The sequence below is a fragment of the Manduca sexta genome, chromosome 19 (assembly GCF_014839805.1).
Source record: "Manduca sexta isolate Smith_Timp_Sample1 chromosome 19, JHU_Msex_v1.0, whole genome shotgun sequence".
Lineage (NCBI taxonomy): Eukaryota > Metazoa > Arthropoda > Insecta > Lepidoptera > Sphingidae > Manduca > Manduca sexta.
In genome coordinates, this window is record NC_051133.1 from 10,128,491 (window position 1) to 10,150,934 (window position 22,444).

Here is a 22,444-nt window from a genome sequence, read left to right on the forward strand (position 1 = left end):
GGTAAATGGTACCACGTGGTACACGAGTATTACCAACATAGCTGTGATAGTGACAGATGTGGGTAAAGAGAATTATGAACCACTACAATTCTAGACATATGGTTTTTTACGTTTCACTCATTGTATTATATTGCACATGATAGAATGTTATCGTTTTTAATTCCATTATCGTGAAGTTTATTATCTTGGCCACGATTAAATTGTATTATAATTATCTATGTTTTGTTTTGCAGACCAGTAATACGCGGCTGCCAACGTTGTATCACTATTTACATGCCGTGATGTCATGTTCACGATTCTCGGAACATCATATCATAATTTACTTTTTTCGTCGTATAAGTATACAACCAGATACGAGCTTTTTTATACCGCATTCCACGCTTAACCAAATATTGACAATGGCGACGCTATAAAATGAGGACGTTGCCTTCCGTAATGTGTAATCGTCGCTCCGAGAGAACAATGATGACCGGATATTACGAAAATAGATTAACTGCTATTGACATTATGACGCACGAAAATACATTAAAATATATTCCACGTCTTTATTGACTTTTTTATGACTAAATTTAAAAGCGACGAAGACAATGAAACTCTACAAGTAGGAAGAACACCGAACTATTATTTTCGGTCGAATAATCAATTGCGGTTACATGCACATCTGTACAATTAAATAGAATCGCACGTTCAAGTTTCACTTCCACTCAGTGCATGAATAAAACATTGCTTCTATACTTTACATTGCCGTATAGCTTAATAGTTGCGTTATTAAACTTTTAAATATGGGCTTAATGGAATGGAACGCTTCGTGTGCACGTGAAGTGAGAAAAATCGCTTAGATTTTGCCGAGGATGTGTGTCACGGCTAAAACCCGTGCGTGTGTAACTCCAGTAACGTCTCATACATATTCAACGGACGGCGGACCGCGATCATAGTCAGTTGCCACTGGCCCGCAGACTTACTGAATATTAAACGTACGTTTCTTTGCAAGATATGCATTAAAATCACGGACGATTTCGGTTTCCTGTACCCGTGCGCAGTGGTGCCGTACCGACGTGTAACAGGAAGATATCAAGTGTTCATAACTCATTGATATTTTCGTGTTACTATTGTTTTTATGACATTATCTGAGTTATAAGTTATGAGGAAAAACATTTTTGTCACAATCACTAGTTAGAGCACGCTTTGGCTCTGTGTTTAGCATATATTATTTATATTTACTTAATCAGCTCATTTAGCGTTGACCCACTTGCCGTTGATAAGCGTTATCGCCTCTATATGAGTTTGATGTATTAGTTGTGCAATTTGTTATCGTCTAGTAGTTACCGCTCTGCAGATAATACTGTTGATTTTTCAAGTTCATCAACGTCCTTTGTTCTTATTCAGTGTTCTGCAAACACACATTCCAGTTCCGATGCGCGCCTGGCTTTAATATAAATTGTTTGCATAAACAATGACGCAAATTATCGTTATGTCGCTTCTTACCCTAGAACTATGTTATCTTTGTACTTGTTTGTTTTTTACGTTGTCACGTGGACCTTTGTTTATGTAATTATTATGTTTGAATTGGTGTGTTTCCTTCTCATTTAATACCAGTTCTACGTTTCGCACCTGACCGGTCACACAATAATGTATTGTTCTGAAGGCAGTCATACTCAAATATGTGACTTTCAGCAAGGTCACCTCATTAACATCTTTAATATTAAACAAAACATTTATAGCATCTCGTTAGGCGCTCAGTGCGACACGACTGCGATGGAGTGAGCTCCGATCGCTCGATGAAGGTGACCTTCGCCGTGTCCAGTCACATCGCAACTTAACGGCTCCCTATTCAATGTAAATTTTGCGAGGCCTTGTTCACGACTCGAAAGCTCCAAATCCATACCAAGTCACCGGCTCTGACTTTAGTTTCTAGCGCCGTCACATAAATTATTAGCACATTCCACTTTTCGAATGCACCAGCGTCGGTTTCTTTAAATAACAAAAGAAAGGGGAACACGTGCTGCGCGCCGTCCGCCATTTTGCAATATAAATAGCAAGATGGCGGCGGGCCGTTGGTTGGCGAAAGTACTCGGTAATTATAAGTGGCGCGGCGGGAAGGCGAGTTGAAACGCGAGGATCTATGGCCGGGCCGGTGCACGCAACGCTTAGTATGATTTATATCGGTCTCTTGTTTCCATTCGGCCGATTGTTCTCGGTTTTATGCGCTCGAGACTCGCGATTCTGGTATTGTTTGTGACGGCCATGGGAACTCGGCTCGCATGACCTTTATTGCTCAAACGACCCCACCCGAAGAATTGGATTTTTGTACCTACACGGTTCAAGTTCACGACACACTTCAATATCTTTCACGTAATGTACTTGCCTATAAGCTAAACAATTTTATATTAATGTGTTAATATGTTTTATGTTGTCATAACAATAAACTGTTCCTATCTGTGGCTTTAAGATTTACTTAACATTATTGGCAAGGCTGGTTGAAATACAAAGTGTATATGAAATTCTAATGCATCGCTGACGCAAATCCTACTATGGATTATTCAACAACAACCGGACAACATAAATTATACTAAAAGGCTACATCTCCACCTACCTTGATCCGTATACATTTTTTGCAGTTAGTACTTACAAATAACACGAATATTTAATACAATTTGTAATCTCCTTGCGTTTGCTTCGGAAAATTCCATACCTACGTTTAGAGACTACTTGACGAATTGTTAGTTAATATCTTCAAACTTGTATTAGTAAAGTTATCAGACATCAACTTGTTCAACATTGTTATTTATTTATTTATTTATACAGGCCTGCGTTACTCATTCACAATGCATTAGATTACATTTTATTAATTACGAATCAATTATACAACGACTGTTTAAGGCAATTAGTGACTAATTATTATTTAACTTCGCACATAATCAAATATATTTGCTTTTCGCAACACATCGATTTATTACCGCTCCTAAATAATTAGTTATAATAAATATACATGGTAACACACGGTTAGCAAATGCTAATTCACGAGTCCACCAATTAGTGGCGTCTAGCTCCATAAATATCAACATAGATGACATACTGTTCCAAGAATCGTCACCGCCTTACGTCATTAATCAACATTTAATGCCCTATTTCCGTCTTTGAACTCTCAAACCCATAAACGTCTAGTTCGGAAATGCCTGCAATTTTTTTTTACAAGTACTCATAGTAATTAATTGTTTAACATCCAATGTTTATGCTTGATATTTCACAAAATGCATATCTTATTCCTTTGGAAATACAATTTGCTAATAATTTTGGTAGGTACTTAAAGTTTAAACTACCAACATGTAGATTGGCTCGATTTGCTAAACTACTTTCAATTGCCATTTATATTTATTCAACAACATTCTAATAATACCGTGGTATATAAACTCACGAATACGGGGATAATATCACACAGCGCCATTTTATTTTACTTTATCCAACAATTGTGTTTACACTTTAGCATCTAGACAAAAAATTAAACCTTACACAAAAAAAGTAATAAGATTTACCTATGAGCATGCAATGTTATTTAGGTTCTCTGGTCGACACATGCTGTGCTGTCAACGCACCAAATTGATATTCATGGTCAGCTTGTTATTATCGTTGTACAAATAAGTGTTGTTAGAGAGTGGTCCGTCGGCAATGAAGTAATCCATCTTAATTTGTAACATTCTTTTTGCACATCACTGGTTCGCGGTATGACCTCGATTTTAGTAGTTTTTCATTTCGGCAACGCAATACTTGTTAAAAACGTTGTTTTTTACTCATAAAGAGAATGATCTCTAGACACGCTCTGTGTACAATCGATTAATGTTTTTCTTTAATTGCTTTTTTGATTTGTAATAAAAAAAGAAAACATTTAAAATTCAACGTAGTTTATGCGACGGCTTCCTTTTTCGTCCACTCGTCCATGAAGGATTAATCTGACCTGGAAATAAAACTATTATTTACTTGATGATAAAAAGTTGTATTAGCGATCTATTATACAGTTCTGTATTGAACAACTACATATTCTTACTAAGTATTTAAGTTTATGCCTATCGACTAATCACAAGATAAATATTAATTAGGTACTGTGCGAGTAGTATTATAAAGCACGGATTGAGCAGAGGAACTAACGACCTCTTGCGTCATGTTTGTGTATAAAAACACCAGTAGTTAGTGTTTTTGTTTTAAAACATTAATCGATTACGGGTTTTTTGTCTGCCCAGCGCGAATGATTTCACAACACGTCGTTATCTCCATCAATAATTCAACATAAACATATACAGTGGCATTAGTTCTCGTTATTTTTGTGCATTCACAGAATTCCCACGTAAAATATCGCTTTCCTTTGAAATGGATGATAAATCACGTTGTTATTCTCGAGACTACGTTTTGTGTTGTGTCGCTTGAAATATATGGCGTGGTTGGGAACGTGATCGGCAAGATTTATAAACATGCTCCATTCAAGTTAATTACAATGCCGATAAGCCGGTGCGTTGAACGACTGCTATTGATAATGTTAAACTACTCCTTCACGTAACTCGATTGCGTTTCAATTACTATTGTTATCGCCACTTAGGTGTGTCACTACACATGTCTTATTTGTAATACTTATAGCTTGTGGACTCAAGCGATTAATGTGTCTTCTTCTAATGTAAATTTTTACACAATTATGATTGTTATTGAAACTTTTCTCTAAATCCTCATTTATGTTTCTAATCTTAAGTGCCGGGCAAAAGACCTTAATAAAACTGGCATGTTTCAAAATACATCATTCTTTAACTATTTTAGGAGTTTCAACTATTATTCACAGCGTTGGTCCAATGTGGGCTATCTATCTATTCCAGAGTCTCGTTTGTAACTCAATAAAGTGAATCACGCGTAGATAAATTATTCGAATACCTTTTTCCACACCTTGCAATGATAGTGTTTTAATACTCAAATATATTTTATACTATCTGTCATAATATCTATAATATGTAGATGATAATGATATTAATGTTTTATCTTTCGAACATTGATACAATATTATACTTCCTGATAAATATGAGCTTTATTGATATTGTTTAAATCTGGAATCATCATATTAAAAAACTAAATTGTGTAAATCCATTTTCGACGTACACAGTAGACATAGAAATTTCGTCTGCCGCCAATATATCGGTTATAACTGTTGGCATATTTTAGTCGAACTGAAGCTCGCATGCCAATTCGTTTGACCTCATTCTCGATACTAGTTCTGCGTAAACTCTTATATCGGGCTTATGAAAACATGCCTATTTTAAGACTATATAAAGCCCCAGACCGCTTCTGTTATTATTTGTTTGTTTTATAGCCGAAACGCGTGCCAAGCGTATGTATGCACGTTTTCAATACTCGACGTTACTCAGTCTGATTTACTGTAAACAACAAAAGAAAGGCACTCGGTGAGAGATTACTCGTGTTTTTTTTTTGTTGAGTATCTATTCGCGCTTCGGTGTCGTAACACATCGCGTAAAATATTTACACAGCGATACTCGTGCATACTAGTGACCGATTCGGATTACGTGTGTTCGCGTAATATGAGATTTTAAACATGTGAAATGCATTTCGCTAAGCGTGTTCAGTGTTTAATCGTACACAAATTGTGTGAGCGGCGTCCGGTCAGGGGAGGGCTTTACGGGCTCCGCTAAACCGGTGAGATGACAACCGTTAGCTGCCGCCTGGCTGCAGTGTGCACTTCGCGGTGGACGCCGCGCACCGGCCCGCACGACCGGTCCGCAGTCTCCGTCACTACGTCTCGATGCCTCTGCACCCTTTATCTCAATTATTAGAAAGCTCAACACTCACGACATTACTGGTTTTATTGATTAAAACAGCATTGTTTTCGCTTTTGGCATTGTAATGGATACCGTACTAGGTCTTAATCTCTCTTAGGCATATTTCATTATGTATCTTGTACATTGGTGTGATTAACTACACTCGAAAACAGATAAGGAATTTTTATCTTATCTAATGAAATGTTTGTTGTGTTTAAAATTATCTATTTCTGACAAGAATTATAAATGATTATAATGATTAACTCAGGTATTGGCACAGCACATATTATTTGTTTTGATTGTGCAAACATTAAAGGAGTACACAGGTACAACGCCTGAGGATAAGCCAACATATTTTCTAATATATCTGTTGTGCGCTCCTACCCAATTATAATATATAATATATTCGCTCCGTTCTGATCAAATTGCTCTGAGAACGAAGCACGAGGTATATCGGACAACGAACGTAGGCTACTAATCCCCATTTCTCACGTTCGGAGCAGTTGCCGCGACTGGTCGGTCGACATGCCGATCAAGAAAGGCGGTGGTGCGGTGCCATAAAGGGGAAAACGGCATGTGTTTTTGTGTTCCCCCAAGTATTCCGTCCGCCATTACCTGTGTCGTGCGTGCAGCAGTTATAATAATGATTAGCTTCAGCATCGCATCGTGCAGACTTCGCCAACTATTCAGAATATAATTTAACAGCACACGATTTAATTTCTCACAATGATTGTGTAAATCACGTCAACTATGTGTCTGCAGGATACGATGCGAGCACAGAAACCGTTAGCGGACACTCTGCACGCAACCGTCGGATTGTTACAATTAATGTCTGCCTTACGAACAAATGACAAGCGTTTTTCCGTAAAGATTTATTTTTATACTCCTCTACAATTTTCTCGTTTCTGTAGGAAAGTATATTGCTACAGATTTTCTCTGACGGTAACGCATTGTCGTCTGTATCTTTTGAAAATTGAACGAAAGATGATTAAATATATCTACAAACGTAAATATCTTGTTGTTATTAACGGCAAACTTGAATCTGAATTATATTAACGGCTTAGAATAAATAAAGCAACTCCCTTCCGTGGGCAAGCGTAATCTGTCTAGGGAAATGTTAAATAATTCGCAACATTGGTCAGTAATAACTTATAACGCGAGTGAATACGATTGAATCATTTAATCTGCCTTCGGCTCCGGTGCGGTAGCCACCTGCGTCTCGAATCCTCACGAACTGGATTCAGTGTAGACTTCGCTTTAATCAACGTTTATGAAACCAGTTTATTTAAACAGAATTCCAATGGAAAACTCCATCGATCTGGCCGCAATGCGTGATGCAAGTATATATAAACGATATCATCATTTTAAATTATTGATATTGCAAAACATTCTAAACGCCAGATGACAATATTTGCTGATATGATTGGTTGACAACAACATACATACATATTTTAACGTTAACAAAAACTATGCAAATGTATCGTTTTGCAGCACACACGCGCGTATTTCATGACAATTGACAGGTAATTATGCTAAATAGCCAGCAACGCGGGCATACCATTATACAAATAATGTTTTCTATTGCATAACTTACAAACAGGTTCCAATAAAATGTCAGCCGATTCATGCGAGTATGAAACACAGCTGTTTCTCAGTTTACACCTACGCTACAATTATGGACTTGATACTTTTTTTGATGAATTGATTGCGTGTGTTGAAGACATGCGCTCCTAATTTGGTAGGTGTTTATTATAGCGAGTGGAAGAAAAATTTATGTTAAACGTCTAGATGGCGATTATTAGTGTCACGCCATAAAACAGTGTGTTTGGAATTCTATGCCTTATTGATCGTAAAATATTTATAAGTAGTTAACCTTCGACCGTTCGATGATGCCCTCGTTCGATTTTTGCATTTACAAAGAACAATAAAGTCGTATAATGTCGGTTGTTTAAGAATAATAAAATGAAATGTTTTATGGTGGCCACTCGGGTTTAAGTATTGAGGGCGAGCGACGACATAATTAGAGGGGGTAAAGGGGAATCAGAAATCTATTAGCATCGGGGAGTGATGCGTGTGGGGGTTAGTGAACCAGCAGCTGATGGTGATGTGGCCATGCGGGCGCGGCCGGACACCAACTCGACAGTATCCACCACCTGCCGAATGTCGGCGACGTCGTGCGGGACACACGAGGTCACCCCGACTCGATCGCACGACGGTTACCACATTGCCACCTTTTTGTGTCACTTACAAATTGACGGGAAAGCGAACTAATTATAACATTTATATGCGGTCTGTCTTTATCCTTTCTGCGAATTAAAACGTTACCCTTGAATTGTTATGTAATATTTTTATTCATAAAACTTATTTTAAAAATATAGACACAAAACTAGTTGTTAATTTGTTTTTAATCTTTCAATTGAAGCGTGTTTATCACAATCGAGTGAATCAGGACGATTAGCTCTTATATAGAGGTATGTAGAGTAAAGAAAAGTGACGGCTGTGGCCATTAAATACGGACGTGTGTCAACGGTTACATTATTCTTTACGTTGTACACAATTTCAATCCCACATAACACGCTAACATTACGAGCTATCGAAATAATGATGATAAATTATTGTCGATGTCTCTAATGCTCTTAACGTGAATGAACTTAAATTATTGTTTTGAACGCTCATTTACATAGCAAAATACTTGGCAATATTACCTCAAATAACACGACGGGTTTTAATATATACAAAAAACTTGTTTAATAACGACAAAAAAGAAGGTTGTGTATTTCGCATACCTTTTACTCGCCGAAACAGGTTACATTAACCGTTTGGCGTCTGCTATTCTCGACTATTCATAATATTCAATGAATAAATAATTCACCTTTGAATTTAAGAGCTTGTAGTTCTCATGTTAAATTAGATGTTGCTTGCGGCTTCTTGTTGAAAGCCTGGCTTTGTAGCGATTCATAGCGCCACCAGAGAGACTCCAGCGCCATCTATGTAAAAAAAATACAGAAAATTCTGGAATTTCCCATAAGAGCAAATTACTCAAATAAAAATTAGCCTATATGTTAATCCAGGACATATTCTACTTGTGCGCCACATTTCATCTAAATCCGTTTAGCTGTTTCTGCGTTTACTCCTAACGAACATCCAAACATTTTTATAAACTTTCGCAATTATATTATTAGCAAGTTAAGAAGTAAGTTTATTCCAACTGCGTGACGGCATTATATAATTAAAATAGTGACCATTGTTTTGCCTTTGAGAGTTTCACATCGAAAATTATAATAATTATATTATCTTTTATGCAAATGTGTAATTCTAGAACATCAAAACAAGTTTAATTATACAGTTTTATTTAGCGTGTTATTTAAATATCACGGCGGTCTTGCAAAGTCGTACGATAAATTGTATTTGTATGCGATTAGTATAAAGTTTTTATATCTTCATCGCATATAATCATTCCTGTACTATATTTTTTTTTGCATATTTTTTCCTCCACAACGGATGCAGTGTTTAATATATGTAAATTTCAAAAGACTATAATAATATAATTTTTATTGGGCTTTTCGGCAAGGCCAACGCTCTCATATTGATTTTCTCCATTCGGCTTTTTTGGCTCATAAAATGTGTACAAAATATTTATTTTTTTGTTACAGGCACATCACCGGAAAGTGAATCCAGCGAAATTACTAAAAAAGGTAACTCCATATTGCATTGTATTTTACCGTTCATCTATACATTTATTCATTGTTGTCGTGTCGAACAGGGATCAAAACATTTTAAAATCAAATGAACAACTACCTTTTTGAATCAAACGCAAGTGTTGAATTTTAAAATGTTTAAATTATATCTAAAGGCGATGGTACAGGGTTCGCTTTCAAACGATGAAATAAATAAAGTCAATTTATACGACAAATGTTTCCATTAAGACCGATACGGCTGGTGGCAAGATAAATGAATGTACTAAATCTGCGAAACTAAACGGTAGCTTTGGCCTTAGTTTGCAAAATCTGACAGTGATTAAGTAAATACCAATAGAATGACTAAACAATTTATTAATTTCGGTATTGATTTGCCAGTCGCTAGCGTAACAGATGAAGAAATACACGTAATGAATATCGTACTCGTAATAGAGCATCGTGAAATAACATATTTAATAGCTTCAAATTGGGATTAGATTGCTTTAAATTTAAAAGTGGATTGTACATTAATATTTCACAAATGACTATTCGTTTGGTTATTTATTACGATTGCTCAGTCTGCTATCGGCTTAATGGGGATCGTAAAACGTGTTTATACTGAAACATCGAGATCACCATCCTTATTTCACATTTAAATGTGTATCTTTGTTTGTCCAGTCCTGATTTGCGTAAGCATTAACTATTTATTTATACATCTCACCGGGTTTTATACAGCAGAGGTCATTGCGGACGACAAAATACATTTGTTATTATCATTTCTCAATCTAAATTTCAATTAGCTATCCGAGTAACGGGGTCATGTCGTTTTCGGTGGACGACTCTACATATATTTTTTTATTCGAGCGTCTGTTTCAAGTATATTACATATTATGTACTGTGCATCGGCTCGTAAATTATTTATGTTATTCCTGTTTACGAATTGGATTTACCTTTCGTGTCATGGTAATGCGTTTAACATTTTTGTATTTGATTTGTGTTCGCGCATGTTTGTTTAGAGTTACTCGTGTAAGGTTCAACAAAACGTTTCCCCGGTAGTTAAAGACGCCACACACGAGGTGCCAAACTGCCTACGCCACCCTCGCGCCAGCTTTATTTTCTTATCCCCACGTACAGCGCACCTTTTCAAGTTCAAACGTAATAAAGTAGGTACACACGAGGTCATTGGGAAATGAACACAAACTTTTGTTCGTGGTGTTGAAAGCCAAACTTTACGATGGAAACCTTATAACCGACGTATTTATAGCAACAGACGAACAATAACAATCAGCGTTTTCATTAAAATTATTATTTAACGCCCACGGAACGTGTTTACGGTTCGCTGCGCAGTATTAAATTTTGTATTCTAGTATCAATACAAGAAAATATTTATGTACTGTTATTGCTAATAAAGCGCCTAATCTAAAAGATCTTCGCACGTCAAGTTGTTGATATTTATTCTATGAATTCGTGTTATTACTCTATCGATTTGCACTATAAATAACGATAATACGAAAAAAAAGCTCGTCGAACCGGTAACGGAGCCTGGTTACGTGTGCGTCATCTCCAAACTCACACACGGGTATAATTAAATGAATATTCAAAGCACGGCCCGTCCGTACCAATTTGTGGTGCCAAGAACTGGTCTGGTGACTTTTTGTCGACGTTATTTAACTTGGCATATTCAGAATGATTATACGTTTTTTATATCCAACTGTATATTATGTTGTGATGGACATACATATTTATAAACAGCTGTTATATATGCGTTCGTGTAGGCGCTTATGACGGTTGCGATTAATCTGAAAGGTAATTTATCGCTCGGATTACAGTCATTGGACGTGCCTATTTACTATTCTATCATTTACAAACGCAGCGAAATGTGTCTATAAATTGCACTCATTATTCGATCGGATGGATGGTGGTTCTTAACAACGTCCGACTGAAAGAGCAAATAGCTGGATAATTAATTAGTGTAGTTGCGAAGACAGACGTTCACAGTTTTAAATGTTCGATACAAGTAATCGTCAAATCGCAATGTTCGCGTGAACTGAACCGCGAAGGTTACAGTAATCTTGACATTAAAACTATCACAAAACTTTCTAGTCCGACCGGCGCTATGCTGTCGACTGAGGTGTTTAAAAAAAAATTGCACATTAATTGACACGCGGCACGAAGAATCCGAAGTAGTCGACGGTAAAGAGTAGAGGTCACACGAACAAGTCAAACCAGTATTTCGAGTGCGCGACCAAGAAAGTCTCGGTGAAAGTACCAAGTCTAAATCGTTCAGTCAAATTATTAAATGTGTTTCGTAACACTGCTCGTAACTTAACCGGCTTTTAAACTTTATGCGGCATTTTTATGCGTCGTTTTTGTAAAGTGACCCAGATAATAAGAGTTATTGTTAAAGATATGAGGTTTGAATACCAACCTGTACCTGTGGATGCTCCGGTGCCCGACGAAGGGTCCCGGGTTATTTGTTACGCGACACCCCCTCCTTTAAACGGTCGCTTTCAGTTACCTGTTATGCCGGGATACGATTACCTGTTTGAGATTTACTATACAGTAATACTTTAAGCATTTCATCTGTGCCAATCATAAATCTAGTTTTATCTTTATTATAATAAATGTTATTTAGCTGTCGGTGTTTTTGTGTATGTGTATATGTGCGAATGGTAAAGGTTAGTCAGATCGATATTTGCAGATAACCAAAACAGATAAGAATATATTTTGTCTGACATCATCTGATATATAAATATCTATATAATATTATAGATAGGTTTAAACAAGGCTGTAAATTTTCCATTGGTAAGCGTAGTAAAAAATTGTATCGGTGCTATACGAGCACCGTTGTCATTGGCGACTGGCGCGGTGGCGATCACCTCCGTGCTATGCTTTATTTGATGCCGTTGCACACCGATCTGGACATTACCTCATTGCGTTGGGTGCATTAATGAGCCCGCATATTGAATGAGAGTCATCGGCCTATCGCCGGACCTCTTGCCGGATCTAATTATTTACTCTAAAGAAGTTCCCTCGCGAGCCATTCTTATTAGCATATCAATGCGTGCAATGCTCTAAGTATCGTTTAATTCTAAATATAAAAACGTTTATACACTAACAGAAGTGTAACAGTTAATTGGTCGTTCAATGCATATTAATATATTATTTTCCTTAATGAATATCTTGACTGGCGTGTCAAAGAGTAGTCAGTAATCGAGTTACCTACGCTTTACGTCATATCATTAAAATTAATTTAGCCCGCATGGCTTGTGCAATGCATGTATTATGCGTGAATATATGTATTACAGTTTATGGCATGGTGGCTAATGCTCGAGTTTCACATACAGGCGGCCCTCACGACCGGTTCCCGACTGTAACATGCAATTTAGCACGACTTTCTAGCATACGTCAACATTGACGCACACAACCATGCTATGTACATGTGTACGAGGCGTAGGCATGCGCATTGTTATAACATTCGAATATGTAAATACTTAATGTGTACCCAGCTGATAACATCACCGGCGAGCCACTAACACTGATCAGCCGTGTTGGTTGGTTTTAATCATGACCTCCTTTACATTTGTTTTAAATACTGAATGACATTGTCAAACAACCGTTTTGCCACGGACGTACACATTTCCTTCACGAAGATGAAAATACAACCATTGTGGCAAGCAGTTGAAAATATTTACATGCATAGACAATTGAAACAAAAGAACAAAGTGTATAATATCGGACATGTGACTGAATAATGATTATATGATAATGCCTCGTTGTGAGTCGAATTGAATATTTAACGAGCGACGAACGGGGAAAATATCAGCTCCAATAATAATGCGCACACGGTTTTTATTCCTATGGAGCTAATGATGTCTTTATTACATCCTGGAACGTCAGTTTAAATAAAATCAATTCGTCCTTTCACTGATTCGAATCAGCGCGACGCGATATAGATATTTATGAGAAATCCATATTCATGTTGTCGTTTAATATTCAGCTTAGCGCTTACAGTTGGGAAACCAGAAGTGTTAAGCACGATTCCTAATTTACAATAAACCAGTTAAGCAACGTTACAAATTTACAATTGACGTGACCTTTATGTAGCCACTAAATTTTCCGTTAACAGACCGGGAATCGGCATTTAAATGTAATTGGCTGTTTCATGCGGTGTGCACAGCGCAGTGTGCAGTAATGCGGGCTGGCGCATTCAGGGTCGCGTCTCTCAGAGTGAAGTGTCAGCCGACACCGGCGACACCCGCGCCACCTGCCCGCCGACCGGTAGAACGGGTTTCGAACGATCGCAGTCGTCTACCGTCATATCGTGTAGTTATGAAACATTATTTATCGCCGTCATGATTTTATTTTACGACTTGCGCAATAATTGTCGGGATGGTGCGTTCCCCGCCTTCACGTAACGAGAGCCCTGTGTTTTAGATTGACTTTTTATGTCGTTTCAATCACAGTATCACCGCCTCTTTAATAGGCAATGGGTATCTAGTAAAATGTAAACTATCGTAGAGCGGCGTTACGAATCGAGAGGATCGACGGTTTTTTCAGTAGAGTGTTTTAAAGATCTAAAATTTCCAGTAGATATTATGTATTAGTAGATTAAACAAAATATGATAATCCGTTGTATAATTTAAGTAACATTAAAAGTATCTATTGGAATGATAACGAACCAAATACAAAACTCTATAGAAATGTAGAGATTTTGAAAATGTATCCTCGATCCCACTGTATCACGATTATTTACTCTAGTATCGAGTTTAAAATTTACACAAACCGTTTTATCTTTAGTACAGTATGGGCAAATTATAAAATTATATAATCGTCTTTGAATGCAACAAGTCAATTGTAAAATTACCGTCTCTACTGGATACAATAGTATTAAATAACTCAAATTGTTCTATAAATTACATAACATTGGCTCCGTACGCAAACTTTAAAATGCCAGCTGAACATTTTATCCGACGATATTGATACCATAAAGTATAAAGCAATAACCTCTGTCTACAATGACATTTGAATCTCAACATTCATCGAGAATCCTATTGAAATGAACGTTACAACAAAAGAGGATGATTGACGCGTTTTTTACCTCGTAATGGTCCAGCGATTTTCGACCGTTTCTTTCATGTTAAAAGAGAAAGTTGTATTATTATTCGCTTAGCAATAAATTACACCAGAATGTTTAGCAAACACCGCAATTTGCAATAATAATTAGTAAGTAATCCTCATTGGGAGTTTGATCTTGAAAAACATGTAATCTAAAAACGCCATCTGCTTATTGTGTCAGATAATAGCATCTTATTAGATCGGTGTCGATAAGATCGAATCGAATGTTGAATTCGAGATACCGTGATCAGCCAGCGCACCGTCACGATCCGTGCGCCGGAGTGTAGGCAGCTACTTTCTCTTAACGGGACTTGTATCCCCCTCTCCCCTCTCCACACCGCGCCCGCCTCCGCTGCCATCTGAGCAGACGCCGATTACGATTACGACATCCATTTTGAATTTTATTATCTGTGGAATCACGATGATGATAATATTACACGTTGTGTAATGGCGTTTGGAACATAACACTTCTTAACAATTATTTCATATAATTGAAATGGATTTTTGCTTGCTTGTTTTTTTATTGTGTTAAAATTTACAAACGTTACTGTTGACTGACATTTAAGTTATTGTTTACATTGTATAATTACGAACGTTTTGTTGAACTGTAAATGAGGTAGCAGTATTTAATTATATCTTGTGCTGTAAGATATAAACGTAGATGTATTGATACAAATAATAATATAAACTAAATACAATAAAGCAACGCGCGTGTATTCGGGAATGTTACAGGAACGTTGTTATGTCGGGACGAGTGCCTCCTATCGCCTCGGGGAGCAGCGAGTCAAAGGCCACGAGTCACGATCTTTGCTTCTCTGCCTTTACCGGTGCCTAGCACTTAACGTCGGCTTACCTCCCGTGTATTGATGATTTACTCACTTCGCTTACATCGTGCAACGTGCATACGTATTACTAGCGTTTATGTAATATTTTGCGTTTAGATTTTTATGTGATTGTATTTGAATACAACATATATTAAGTCGTGGTATAAACGTCACGATTGTATAAATCCATTTAGTAGCACATTTAATGTAACATGTTCATAATTGCAAATCTGATACGACAATAGTCGTAAACGTTTTTCTTCCCTATTATACTTTAGAGCCAATGTACGAATAAAATGTTTAATTATAATAGAACGTAACACATAAAGCTATTCAGTTCAAAGAACACGTAACTTATTAGGCAGCTACTCGGAAACAGCTGCTATAGTTTTCAAAGATGATTCACCGTCAGCACAACGTTTTCTAACTCTATCGTCAGAGATTCAAGTGCCACTTCACCTCATCCTACCCTCGTACCGAGGAAAGTGTCTGGCAACGCTCCAAAATGTGTCGAATGTCGATCTTCCGAGAAATATGCATCCATCCGCACTCCAATATTAGTGGCTCTCAGCGCCAACTTGTTAATTACGCGTCTTGCCATTTATTTTTATTATGTCATCCGCCCGGGCGCTCGAACACACGACGATGATTTGCATTATATCATTTGGCTCATTAACAATACAACGGAGATGCTAATTTCGCAACTGAAAGCAAAACGAAAGCATGCTAATAAATCTTGCTCAGTGCACGCATGTTCGAATTGTTCTGAAGCGTCGCGAACGTATTGATTTCCTTTCTAATATAAAAAAGCCATTGTCCGTTTGAAAGCTCGCAAGCACAAAGCGTGAAGACAACAAAAAAGCTACTACACAAAAAGGCTCAGCCGTATCAGTGTGGTTGCGCGCACGACTTGCATTATTCTACGGTATGAAACGGGACGCACATGTGCGGCAGATGTTTGGGGTTCTTTTTCAAATGTATTATTGCGACGCCCTCCGCCCTCGCTTCGCATGCCACCCCGCTGCGCAGTCACTGACCCCTTTTTGTCGATTCGAAGGGTAACGTGACTTTATTTTGACCTGTTTCCTTAATTTCTTTATCGTATTTAGTGCTCGGCTACTTGATACTTTTCAATTTGTTGTTTATTTTAGGGAAACAGTTTAGGAGGACAGTTACAAAAGTGGTATTATTTTTAATTTTGCACGCGAAAGTTGACTTTCGGTAATCTGTTTCTAGACCGAAAGCAACGACTGCTGTTTTATAATTTTTACTTTCTTTACTGTTATGCCACGTTCTACTAGTAGTATCACAGCTGTAAAGTCAATTACGTACGCTATAAACGGCATCGCCGCGTTGATCGCACACGTGTTTCGCTCCGTGGATCTTTACGAGGGTTGATCAACCCGAACAAGTAGACAGGTCCCAAGGTTGCCACGAAAATACAAACAGCTGTCGGTTTGTTATCTTTGGTTTGATGTTACACTGACGAAATTAGTGTGTTATTTTTAGTAATAACATAAATGTTGTTTGGAATCTCTTTTTGATGTCGTCGGTTTGAATAAAACATTGCAGACGTAGGAGAGCATCAAACGCTAGAATTAGATGGCCATTTATGTGCGGTCTAATAGGATAGATTTATAATAAACACCGCTAATATTGAACGATATGTTCAAACCGGTAATAATGGCAGAGCAGTCAGTTATCAAAACCTAATAAACAAGCATCTAAATCGGCAAGTTCAATGCTCGAGTAATCGTTTAGCGGAGCAATCAAGTTCCAGCTTAATAAACGCAATATAACCACTAGCTCGAGGCAAAAATGTCGAAATATTTACGAGATTTGAGACTTTTTGTTCAACGTCTATATTTAAACGCGTAATTCGCTGATATTTTGCAAACCATTTAGAACTTTATATATTTGTGGCAGATATCATTTTGTCTTGCCAGTTTGGACGATGTTATTCACAATTACTACCGACCAGTCGAACCGAATCGTGAAACGTGTTTGCCGATGCTATAAAGGAACTAGTAAAACTCGTATTGTGGTTTCAGTTTCTTTTTTGCTCTTTTCGATTTTTTTCTTTTTTTATTGCTGTTATTTCGGTAGGTAGTTTAATTAAGTATTGATGATATTTGTTGTGTGTTAGCAACGTGTTTGGTATTAAGTGTTTTATAGAGTTGAATCATTATTAGATAAGCGTGATAACTTATTAATTATACCTACATATTGGGTGATTATGTTCTGTACATATTTGTCAATGATATTAAATTTTTATATTAATAAAAAGGTCCAATAGCTTATATTTATCACCATTTGGGATATTAGTTAATTATTAATTAGGAAAATAATATTTCAAATAGCCTGCATTACCATAAAGAAAACGAAGTTATTTAGGTGTCTGTATCATTCATTTTATGCAAACGTTCCACTGTTCTGTTTGGAAAATTACGTCCATGATATTTATTTATGGTTCTCTCCCACGAATATATAGTGATGTGCCTCTGAAACCGGTTGGTTTATCGATACCGAGCTCTCGTCTCGCTCGATTTCTTCTTCCGCAGCAACGGACCGGACGATGGAACCCATTCATCAATTATTTATACTTCGCTTGACTTTCAAAAGGGTGTTTATGCTTAGTTGACTTTTTACATAATAACTGTAATGCAAATTGTCAAAGTAAAGTGTCCGGTCTGACCTTCGAGACCATTTTAATGTGATCATTGTTATAAATTATACATGATTTTCTGTTTTATTTATAAGTGTATCTTGTTTTTTGAAGACAAATATATACCCATCCAGTCCCAACTGCATAATTTATACAAGTTTATTTGGGAGGTTAAACGTACGTCTGCAATGCGGAATATTATGAGTATTCAATATAAGATTAATTGTCAAACAGACCGTTCAAAATGTTTACTAAGCGTAACTGGTTTCCATAGAATCCGGAGCGTGGTATGAAAACATAACAGCTACGTAGGCACAGCACATAATCATGGCAGCCAATCTCTTTTGGCACAGTGTTTACAAAATCTCGGGGAATTGAATCGAGTCTGCGCTAGTATTTGTAAACAGGGCGGCGCGGCGCACCGTGAACGACGTGCGTGGCTCCTAAAATACTTCAAACAGGAATTGAATCCACGCCAACTGTGTGCGTAGACGGCGGCTCGCGCGCGCCTCGTAAACTTTTCACTGTACGACATCACATTTTATTTCCGTGCATGCTTCAAGTAATTAAATTATGCACAACGTAAAATATACATCATTCGACTTTGTTTAACTGTTCAATTGAACTCAAATTACATTCATGGCTGTGTAATTAGTGCGTAGTTACCTATGTACAGAATATTGACAGGCCGGGGGTTCGATTCTTACCATGGGGTAAATGGTAAGATTTGGGTACTGTGAGATAGGAAGTTCTTAGTTCCAGATACCAAGGATATGCGCAACGGCGCGGCGGTCACTTATTGCTTAAAGCTATTTTTAGCCTACTAGTCAATTTGCATTCATTACTATTTAAATATAAAATAATCTGTATCGGTATAAAATAATAAGTTACATTCTATTCCGGTTTCACCGCCATGTAGAGACTAAAAGACAAGAACAAAACACGTTTTAAAATTATTATTACGTCCTCTAATTGACATGAATGCCTTGTTCTTGAAAAGAAATAATTTTGCAAAACAGACAACACATAACCGGTGTGTTAGCGATGCAAACATGTGTATAAATTTATTTGCTAGTTACAATTGAAGGTATTTATTTTATTGCTGGCACGCGGAGCAATGTTCACTTTACGTCTGTAATCTATTAACCTTGCTCGTATCCTCGGCCTGCGTCGACAATATCGACAATTGCATGATGATTGATCGGCCAACACTACACAATTGCCTTTTGAACGTAAGATAAGCAAATTTTGCACTTCAGTTGTAATGTGTGCCTATCGGTGACGTGTCCAATACTAATTGAATTGTCTTAGTCCATAATTTAATAATATCTTGGCATGTTTAGCATGAGCTATATTTAACTCGATAAACCACTATGAAAATCATTCCCGATTTGACGGTCATAAATACTCAATAATTTATGCCTATAATATTAGAAACTTGGTTATAAAGTTTATATTATAAATCTTTTACGAGCTATGAGTACCGATGACTGGACAGCATTTGTTTTTTACATAAGTTAAATATTTACGTTCCCAAATCTACACTAAACTAAAACAACAATAGTAAAACGTTTCATTGGTAAGTATTCGCTTGTTCACCTTGAAATACCCTTCAAATTGTAAAGAAGGTCATTCCACCTCTTTTAATAATATCTCTACATTATTATGCTCATATATTTAAAGCTTTGTGAGTTTTCAAAGAAAAAAACGTAAGTAGGTAGGTAAATATGGAAACCTTGTGCTTTGTTTATCGAGGAAAACCCGTCTATGGTTACGTCACAAGTCATGATAGTCAATAATTTAATTTGTTTGACGCTATACGTGTTTATATCCACACGAATGCAATTAAAATTACTTCTTAATAATATTGATCTGAATTGCGCTTGTGTGTGTAAGATCTTTGCCAATAGATGTGTTTCGGAGGACACTGGCTCAATGACTAGTTTTATTTGTCTCCCGGGTGACCTATTTTAATCTGATGATTATGCGATACATAGCAGCAGGTTTAAATATTAGCCGAGCGTTGAACGGCGTTTGTTTCGTTTCAAATGCTCCTTAATTTAGGCCACGCGTGTTCTCACAGATTTCACAGTTTACTCTTTGGTCGAATTTGATTGCTTTCCCAACACTGAACCTGTCCATCAGCGTGACTAACAGGATGCACTTTTGGGAATTGGTGTGTTATTGCAACACGTGTTGGTCTAGTTTACAACGTCTTTATAAAATTCCTTTCATGCACGCAGCGTAAGCAAGCGCACAGTTCGCCTTTACGATCCGTCACAATCGCGATATCGAATGTTGTTGTTTTATTAACAAAAACCATAAATACGTTAAGAGTAATGAAAGGCGCTGCTGATGCATTGTTTCTGTGCGGTGTCGTGTAACCCGTTCTTAGTTCGTCACGCGCACCGACTTCGAGGAAACCAACAGTAATGTTGTTTCCATTGGCATTCTTCGCACGCCCGCCATTGCGCGTCTTAATATCGCCAAGCGCCGCTGAACGACCGTCTTATTGTGTGAGGTGTATAAAACCTTACTTTTACGTGTTGCTATGCGCAGTAAAAAAAACGACTGTTAATTATTATCGATGTCATTCGCGCAACGATCTCTAGAGTTACTTTCCCTTATTGCTTCACCAATAAAATGATTACGGATACGAACTTCAAGGTTCGGACCGTATCGTGTCTGCCGTCTATCCGCGGTTGTGCGTTATTTATTTGTGTGGCGCATACGATGCCTATTTACGTCCGAGCAACCCGAAAGAAGGTTATTCGCGTTTACACAAGTGAGAAGTGAGTAACACATGTATACTTTTAAGAGTTAAACGAACGCCGCGGACATTAATCAACGCTGTCGGTAACCGTAACCGTCTCCGGGGGATTAGCCGCCGAGATATTCTATTCTTCGGTCGTAATTAATAGCTTTTGGCAAGTGAGCGTTGGCGGGGCGCGCTCACAAATAGGTTTCGTGACGAGACGCTACAATTACGCAATTGGTTAATTAACGCAAACGTATGCAATACGAAAACAATGTGGGCACATAGACAACTATGGATGGCTAGTCGTGTAACTGTATCTTGGATGATGTGCTTTACGCATAATACTCGGCCCACGCCCGTGTAAAGCGGGCCAATGGCCCCTCGCCTATAGATGTCGAGACTAGATACATGACGGCGATATACCGAGATGAACGATCATTTTCGAACGTTGTCGAAATGTCGACACAACTTAAATAATGATGGCGGTCTTGCGCGTTCGAGTTCTGCTAAAACACAATTATTGACTCGCGTTTCGCCGGTTTAGCATATTTAATACTTAAAGCTCTGGTGTCGCAGCTCCCCTCGTATGAAATTATAGTTATCGAGTCAAGAACCTCGACATTTAATTAGGCATGAGTTATGAACGCCCACGGCCTAAGGCAATGACTTCTGGCTTTTTGATTCATTTACATGCAATTATACAGTTTGAGGTTATAAATAACTGAATAATTTTGCAATACGCGTTATGCATTAATGAATTTCCTTCAGCATAGTCCACGAGTATGATAATGTGGCCGCGGGTCAGCATTCCTCCTATCTGCAGTAATGAGTCGGAACGGTATTGTGATGTTTTTATCTGGCGCGTCTCGTGGCCGATTAACCGGATGCGCGTTAATTGAACCGATTCAGAACCGGTTCCCTTCTCACAGAATCGGGAAGACGGATCGTAAATTATACCACTAATGTATTTTGTGTCTGTTATACGGCCACTAAACAAGTGAGTCCTGTTTTGATTCGTCGAATAATTGTTAATTAAGTAGCTGTTAACTCTCACGCTCGCCGAATCCTAGATAGATATATTTCGAACGGTAATAAAATCTGCCATTTAAGTGTATACTTTCATTTCTTTATATATTTTATTAGTCTGTGCTGCATTAACATAAAATTATGTGTAGCAATGTTGATGACATTAAGATACCACTTGATTCACCTCGATTTCTTTTCCTGTTATTGATCCGTCCACTTCATTTACATGTTAATTTACAAACGAATATAATAAAAAAAATAACCGGTTAATCCGAATGTCGTTTTTCCTGCTGGCGATATTTTGTGATTCAATAAATAAACCAGCATTGTATAAATAACACGAATCATATTAATAATTTAATACACAATAATTAGTCGATATTCTTTATTACATTAAAATTATGTTAATCAGCATATTAATACAAAATTTCTATGCTTGTAGACTTGATGATTTTCTTTTGATATAATTTACCACACGTTATCTTTCAATGTTTCTCTTTAATAAATGTATCACAGATTTTATGGCCTTTGAAATCGAGGCTTTATTTTGTAAAAAAAAACAGCTAACA

General features: G+C 37.3%; 1 protein-coding gene across 1 annotated transcript in view; it reads left to right on the forward strand.

Moving 5' to 3' along the window:
* LOC115440849 (probable JmjC domain-containing histone demethylation protein 2C) overlaps positions 1–22,444 on the forward strand; it is a 72,876-nt gene that overhangs the window by 11,498 nt on the left and 38,934 nt on the right. The window contains 1 exon segment of the mRNA XM_037440540.1: positions 9,461–9,502. The gene's annotated coding sequence lies outside the window, so the exon portion shown is untranslated.